This window comes from Scylla paramamosain, chromosome 27, assembly GCF_035594125.1.
Source record: "Scylla paramamosain isolate STU-SP2022 chromosome 27, ASM3559412v1, whole genome shotgun sequence".
Lineage (NCBI taxonomy): Eukaryota > Metazoa > Arthropoda > Malacostraca > Decapoda > Portunidae > Scylla > Scylla paramamosain.
The window spans coordinates 9673031-9681553 of NC_087177.1; the positions used below are offsets into that span (position 1 = coordinate 9673031).

At 40.0% G+C, this 8523-nt stretch overlaps 2 long non-coding RNA genes across 2 annotated transcripts; one reads left to right on the plus strand and one right to left on the minus strand.

Annotated features, from left to right (window-relative positions):
* Positions 1-2466: 2466 nt before the first annotated feature.
* LOC135114158 (uncharacterized) lies at positions 2467-6414 on the plus strand. The gene is made up of 4 exons (XR_010275283.1): positions 2467-3903; positions 4247-4422; positions 5193-5266; positions 6278-6414. It is a non-coding gene; the product is annotated as an uncharacterized LOC135114158 (long non-coding RNA).
* Positions 6093-7328, minus strand: LOC135114157 (uncharacterized). Its single transcript, XR_010275282.1, has 2 exons — positions 7013-7328; positions 6093-6448 (listed from the first exon to the last, which is right to left on the minus strand). It is a non-coding gene; the product is annotated as an uncharacterized LOC135114157 (long non-coding RNA).
* Positions 7329-8523: the final 1195 nt, after the last annotated feature.

The window sequence follows — 8523 nt, forward strand, 5'->3', positions numbered from 1 at the left end:
TCAGAAACGAATCTCGCACACCCTTGTTCTAGGCATTTGATTGGCTCAGTGACTGCGGATCCAAGTGAGCATTAGTCAGAGGGAGTGATTCCACTGTTCCCTTGTTCGCAAGTCTTCAGGTCTTAACATTACTGTAACAGAGGCGATGAAATGGCAAAATATTAAAAGGTTGTCAATAGCAGAGTTGCAGGCATCAGTCAGAATCAGTGTTAGCATGTTCGCGAGTCCTCAGGCTATGAAATTATTGCGATGAAATATAGTAATACTGAAGAGGTTGTTAGGGCAAAGTTGTTGGCCTGTTTGTAACGGATAAATACGGCGAAAGCTTCAAATAGTCCTTTGGTTATCGCTCTGCTCTCTCACCACAATTATTTTCGAAGGCCACAGAGATGATGAACGAGCTTTTCAAGAGTGTCTTCTGTTAATAATGTAGATATTATTAGAATATCACTAGAACCATAAAAACACCCTTGAAAACCACTGTAATTTGAACTAAATCTTTTGAATGCAATGGAGATGCGGACGGAGGTGTTTCAGAATATGGTCCCTTGTCATGTTGTGGTCTGTAATAGTGATGACCGCACGAGATTATAATAATGGTGATATTCATGGTTACTCGGAACACTCAGCTCTCAACCATCAGCTTACTTTGTTTATATGATAGTCAGATGAAAAACAAAAAACGTCACTACTGCTGCGTGTTCCTAGAATTGTGTCGAGCATAGTTTGAGCGAGATATATACGGAGTTATTCCAGCGAAAAGTGAGCCATTATCTGCAACGAGTTATAATTACATGAGGTGTGTTTAGCAGACAATTTGGGAGGTTGTTATGAAATATTACACCGCGGATGAAATTTTTATATGTCTATCCACTGTTTTACTGACTTTTGTTTGCAACCAAATTTAGTTAAAATGTAAAATCTAAACCCACTATTTCATCGACTTTATACTAAACTGAAGCTAAATTTTGAATGTGCACCCGACTATTTCATGTTCCTACTCAATAAAGTAATCTTGGCGCATCTTGAGAGAGTGGATGTGGAAAATAGAGAAATAATAAACCTAAAAATCAACTGATTCGTAAAATGAAGATCGAGAAAAGAACATGGAAGGTAACTACAAAATCATCCTTTTAAGTAATTATGAGTATATGCGAATGCAGAAGAAAACGAAAACTTGCAACCCTTAATATGTATTTTCATTAAGATAAGCAACAATTCACAGCATTAAAAGCAGAGGACAAAACCTTTATAAACACCTACAAGAAAGACAGAGGAATATGAAAATAGACAGCCATTCCAATATTTAACCAGTATGATATTTAGAGATGGCTGCAAAACTATTAAAAAAAAAGTCCCAAAACTACTTTGTGATTAAGGATGATATGCGAAAAAGCAATGGAAGGGTTCAGCTCCACCCCATCCCCTCGCCTCGCCCTGACCACAACCCTACACAATAAGGATTATCAAGCGGAATTTTTCTCCCTTCCACACCAAACATACGAGCAAAAGTCGCCGTTATGAGGAAGAATATTGATTGGCATTACTTTTAATCCATCAAGATCCTTCGCGAAATGACTACCATAATTACCCCGTCCTGACATTTACCGACTTACCAGAGAATACTTCAGAGTACAGTGGGAACTACTCGTAAAATAAATAAACGAATGAATAAATAAGTAAAATAAAATAAAATAATGTTCGCAACTGGAAGGAGAAAAAAAATTGTGGGTACGAGTATTTTGTGGCATTATCATTTATTTACACTTTTTTTTTTCGTGGACAACTTAACGTATTGTGTCCTTTATAACTTCATTGATTGTAGTTCATGGAATAAAGCTGCGTGTAAACCAGACAAACATCGTAGGTGTGGTACATGGGCTACTGTACTGTCATTCCCTGTGATAGGATAGTGGTGTGTGTGTGTGTGTGTGTGTCTGTGTGTGTTTGTGTGTGTGTGTGTGTGTGTGTGTGTGTTTTGTGTTTGTGTGTGTGTTTTGTGTTTGTGTGTGTGTGTGTGTGTCTGTGTTTGTGTGTGTGTCTGTGTCTGTCTGTGTCTGTTTGTGTGTGTGTCTGTGTTTGTGTGTGTCTGTGTTTGTGTGTCTGTGTGTGTGTGTGTGTGTATGTCTGTGTTTGTCTGTGTGTCTGTGTTTGTCTGTGTGTCTGTGTTTGAGTGTGTGTCTGGGTTTGTGTGTGTGTGTGTGTGTGTGTGTGTGTGTCTGTGTGTGTTTGTCTGTGTGTCTGTGTTTCTGTATTTGTGTGTCTGTGTTTGTGTGTGTGTGTGTGCCTGTGTTTGTGTTTGTGTGTGTTTGTGTGTGTGTGTGTCTCTTTGTGTGTGTTTCTGTGTGTGTGTGTGTGTGTGTGTCTTTGCTCAAGAATACAAAAATCGTCTATCTCACACCTTAAGAAATAAACAAGGCAAGGTAAAATAAAAATACACACCATTATTATCATTTTCATTACTACAATTGCTACAACTATCATCACTGCGACGAGAAATTATGAACATGCGAAAAAGAAACCACTAATTTTACTCGTACATCCTACTACAGCTACATCACTAACCTGAACCTTTGACACATTACTGAACCTTACTTGTCTGATTCAGTCAGTATCTGTGGAGTTCGAGGTCGCCGCTGTATCATCAAATCCGTAGTGATCGTAAGCAAAATCCCCGTCTGAGGAAGAAGAGGTATCGGTGGCAGCATCAGATTCAGTATCCGAATCAGTAACATCGGAATCTGTATCAGTGCTTGTATCTTGACCCCACATATTAGGGTCGTCTGATGATGAGTCCGTGTCCGTGTCTGCCTCGTGATGGTTAGCCGTGATGTTGTGCTCGGAGGAGGCGTCACCCAGAGCACTGTGGGTCGCCGGGCTCCTCATGACGCTCACTGAGAGACACAAGCACAGCAGAGCAATTTTAGCAAGGCTCATTTTGTTTGACTTTCACGGAAGATATCTTAATTGACGCTACCAGTGAGTTACTGACAGGAGGTTAAGGAATACATGAAATGCACTGGCACTTCCGCACTCAAAGCATTACCGTTACTCTTATGTCATTGCGTCTCTGGTAATCCCTGCCTGTCAGTGGGACGCCCTCGCCCAGCCGTTTCCTACTTTCTCTCCCTTGTGGCACCTTTTTCTCTATTATGGGAGACTCCTGAAGCTGAGGATTAGTTCTGGGTTTTCATCCAATTCTTTATTTAACATCCAGCCTTTCACCAACAAAGCAACAATAGTCCCATAGGTGACCAAGATTTTGATGCCAGACGAGCGCTCGGTAGGTCAGTGAATTTCACAAGACTTAGGCAACAGTGTCATTCATGGTTCTCTATTGGACATTGACATTGTTTGTTACCAGTATTATATTGATTCCTTTTATTTCAGCCAAGAATTGATAGCTGCCCAAGGTGTAAGCAAGATTCACAATGATGAGGTCATTGTGACGTGTGCAATGTGTCCACTGGTCTTGGCCTTCCTGACCAAGGCAGCCACACAAAGGAAATTCCACGTTATTGTTGCCGAACGTGCCCCTAAATATGATGTAAGGTGTTTTATGCGTCTCTTTCACGTCATCGTGTCTGATGTGCACAATACATAACACAGGGACTGCCACATGTAGGGGTGATGGCTTCTTGCAGCTTCCTTTATTTTATTATGTTCTTATGTTCTCAATACATCTTTTACTTGTGCAGGGTCACCCAGTGGCAAAAGCTTTATGTACTGCTGGAATTGAGACAACATTAATTCAAGACTCTGCAGTGTTCCCCATCATGTCACGTGTCAACAAGGTCATCAAAGGTCATCGTTGGCACCGAGACGGTGGTGACCAACGGAGGCATTGAGACCTTTGTTGGTGCAGCCTCTCTTGCCTCACCACCAAAGTTTTATTCTGTTCCAGTAAGTTTTATTTGTTAGTCATTATCCTGATACCTCTTTCAGTGGGGCAGTATTTGAAACATATTTACTGTTGCAAATTGAACAGGGAAGGTATCACAAAAGTACATACCATTTTATTCTCACAGAAATTCTTGATTCCAGTTTTTGATACATTCCTTTTCCACATGTTTATTTCGTGTAGGTGGATATACATTCCTCGTGTTGAGTGTTGGATGGTCCTTTCTCAAACCTCAACCTGTTGTCTCATGTGGAGCTAGATACTATCAGATCAGTACCTATATAATATTGAAAATCATGGCATGAATTGTGCATTTTGCTTATTGTCACAAATCTTCATTTTCAGCTGTATGTGTGCACTCCCACATACAAATTTAGCTTGATGGGCTGTGAAGAAATAAGCCACCAAACCACCACTTCTATTATCCCAGAGGGAACAAAGTTTTGGCCGTCTGTAAATACTGCGCTGACTCAGCTAGATTACGTTCCTCCAGAAAATGTCACCAGTTTGATAACTAACAAGTGAGTTTGTGTTGTTCATATGACTGTGTGGTCCTTTCAAGGTGTGATGTTGGGGGTTCATTTAATTTTTTCATTTGCTTTCCTTGTTGGGCCTGGGCTGACCTCAGGAGACATCAGTATTTGTCAGCTTTATGCACAAACTGTTATTTAGCACTGTACTTCATCTCCCAGTAAAACTTCTGATCCTAAATGCATCAAATGAAAGGCCTTTATGTTTTACTTATGAGTGAGATAAACAACTTACTCAATTTATTATACAGTAAAATCCCTCTCATCCGGCATTCCAGTATCCGGCAGCTTCAAGTATCCGGCACATTTTTCCCCGAGCCTTAAAATCAATAAAAAATCAATGTGTACTCAGAAAATCAATTAAAATTCCCACGCGAGGCATACCTCGTCCCCTTGCCACCACAGCGCACTGCTTCGCGCCACCCGCAGCCCACTGCACTGTGTTTACTCAGTGACTCAGTCCCGCGTGTGCACTGTTTATCGCCTGACGCCTTCATCACGCCTAAAGTTGTAGAAAGAAGGAAGTGTGTTGTGCTTACACTTAAGCAGCTGATCAGATCAGCTGATCATTGTTGTGGTAAGATGCGTGAGTGTAGGGTGGTCATTGTGGACATAATTTCACTTCTATTCAAGTATCCGGCACGTCGGCGGTCCCGTTGATGCCGGATAAGAGGGATTTTACTGTACCCTGTTTATCTTGCACATCTACTCACTTAGCTTTAAATAATGGCTGCTGACCATTTAAATCTCTTTTATTTCAGTCGAGGTACTGCACCATCCTACGTGTACCGGCAGCTTAGCAAACTGTACCGTCCCACTTCTTGTGATCTCTAAGGTAACAGCTTAAATCCTTGCAAATCAGGAATAAGAGAAAAGAGACACACCTGCCATTTGTACTGTTATGCTGTAGTGTTCTGTCATTTTTTTCCTCTTTTATCCTAGAACCATTTTTGGTCATTCATGTTTCTAAAAATTATTATACAAAAATGTTGAGCTTAATATGTTTGGTGTAGTTTTTTGTAACATGTGTTATTGTTAATGTGTGTGGTTCCCCTCAGGAAGAATGTTCCAGTATTAGCAGTAATGTTACAGCCAATGGAAGTGTCTGTATTGTGCTTTGGTGGGAGGTTAATTTGATGTATTTTTAGAGTTGTACAGGATATTATAGCAAGCCCTCAAAATAAAGAAAATAACTATAGAAAACACTCCTTGTATTGAAAACACCACTGCAGAGAAATCTCTAATGAAACAGGAAACCCTACATTCAGTACTGTGTGGTTGTTGCAGTAACACTGAGCTAAATGCCTTTTGGATGGTTGTACACTAAAAATAATGTAAAAATGCCTATAAACAACTGTCCCTGCATTAAAAACCTTTCATCATAAAATTACACACAAGATACTCAACCAGTGCATGAATGTTCAAGCGGTACCATTTGCTCCCTTCTGCACAGCTTGCAGCAACACTTCTGGCGCTGCATAGTGAACAGTGAAGCACGGTGTCTTCGTGCTGCCATCCTTTTCCTTGTCAGGCATCAAATGTGCAAACCCAAAATCCACAATCTTAATAACTGAATCTTCAGAAGAATCCTTGAACAAGAGATTCCGTGAAAAGATGTTTAGATTAGAATGGCCTCGGAGAAGGATAATATCTGAATGGAATAAATTCATACTTTTTATTATAAAGGCCATACAAATGATGGAGATCAATAATATTCCATGCAATAAATTCTTTAAAATAAGCAGACGGAAAATCAATGCAAAAAAACTTCCTTTTTTTACCTTTCCTTTCTTTTCTTTTCTGTCTATCCTCAACACCAACCCTTTTCACCCCTGTCTGGCTTTAGGTCTCCGTGAACACTGATGCTTTTCCTGTGCACGTAGTGAACTGCTGACACCAGGTTCCTCACGACGACCGAAGCCCGAGGCGAGCCTCTGTGAACCTCTCGTGTTTCCTGATCCTCTGAGGCAGCCAGCTCTCCACCTCCAAGGAGCTGCATCACAATGTAGGTGTGTGCCTGTGAAACCAACATGAATTAGATACAGGCATACAATGATTAAATGCAAGGAAAAGAAAATAATATGATCTTAAACTAATTGTTACTTAAACTGTTACTGATAAATCCTGTTGTTTTATATTGTAATTCTACACAGTAAAAATATAGATTTGAAAATATACTTTGTAAACCTCAGTAACTTCCACTACAGCCCATTAAACTAGAACCATGAAAACATCCTTGAAAACCCCAGTAACTTGCACTACAGCCTGTTAGACTAGAACCATGAAAACACCCTTGAAAACCCTAGTAACTTCCACTACACCCTGTTAAACAAAAACCATGAAAACACCCTTGAAAACCCCAGTAACTTCCACTACACCCTGTTAAACAAGAACCATGAAAAACACCCTTGAAAACCTCAGTAACTTCCACTACACCCTGTTAAACTCGAACCATGAAAACACCCTTGAAAACACACACACACAGGCAACCCTTTCCCGGCCACACACACACACAAACCCTCTCCAACACACACACACACACACACACACACACACACACAAACCCCAGAACACACCATACCTAATTGGCAGTTGCTTTTTCAGTTCCAGTCTTAACACTTCGCATAAACCCTCTCTGTGTAATTGCCATGACCAGGCCCAGGAAGGAAAACTTGCGGTCCTGCGCCAACGAGTCGTAACTACGAGTATGCTTGTGGTGGGTCGCGAAGATCAGCGTTAACTCCAGGCTGGAATACAGGAACAGGTAGAGGAAGTAAACTCGGCTAAGTTGTATTAATTTCATGCGTTCTACAGAGAGAGAAAGACAGATGTTTATGAATGAAGGGAGAGGAGGAGGAGGAGGAATTGGAGGTAGTGTGTGTGTGTGTGTGTGTGTGTGTATGAATGAAGGGAGAGGAGGAGGAGGAGGAACAGGAGGTGGTGTGTGTGTGTGTGTGTGTGTGTAAAAATAGATAAATAAATAAATTAATTAATTAATTAATAATAATAATAATAATAATAATAATAATAATAATAATAATAATAATAATAATAATAATAATAATAATATCTAACGAAAATAACATATTTCAGGTCAATGAAAAATCTAATGGGTTCGCTAAAGTGTCGCAAGGCAATGGATGTGATGCTGGAGAGAAGGAAGAAGTTGCAGTAGCCAGTCATAAATCGCTTGCTGCTCCCTTCACCTGCGTGCCCTCAGGTTTTCAAGATGTCATTACGGAAAGGAAACATGCTTACCATTAGGACTTCTATCCTGTCTCCTGCCCAGCATCAATCACGTCCCGGGAGAAACTTCACACTACCGGGCAGCCTCTGCCATTCACCTAAGCATGTTCTGGATCAAGGGAACCAGTCCTTAGACGCATAATACTCGCCAATAGGAATCATCAATGGGGAATGATTTGAGTAACTCATTATAACTCAAGCGACCGGATCCTGGCACCAGCCACATTAATGCATGGGATACGCTGCTCTGGAATGTCGACTTGTAAATGTTCCTGCAGATGTTTCGGAGAGGTAGTGTTAAGACTTTCATAGTACATATTTATATGCCAAATATCCATAATAAAAAATTTGTATAGCTGGTCAATTATTTACCATGTGTAACGCAGAGATATCAAAGTACTTGACTCATTCAACCTCTTCTTGTAGTACGTACTTGGTGGGCAGACAACGTATATTCTCCCCAGTCCGAAACTTTAAACTTTAAAGTATATATATATATATATATATATATATATATATATATATATATATATATATATATATATATATATATATATATATATATATATATATATATATATATATATATATATATATATATATAAAACCTAAATTCCGTATTTGGAAAGTGGCAGTTTTGCATAATATTTAGAATAATTACATATGAACGATAATTTTACCAGAAGTACAATAATTTCAACCTGTATAGTACGATAATATGGCCAAAACAATCTGGCACGCTGGACTCACTTGAAGGCCGCGCCGTGTGACAACTCGAGCACGGCGGCATGTGCACTGGTAGGTAAGGCGGCGTCCAGCGGAGTGCCCTTATTTGTGAGGCATGCT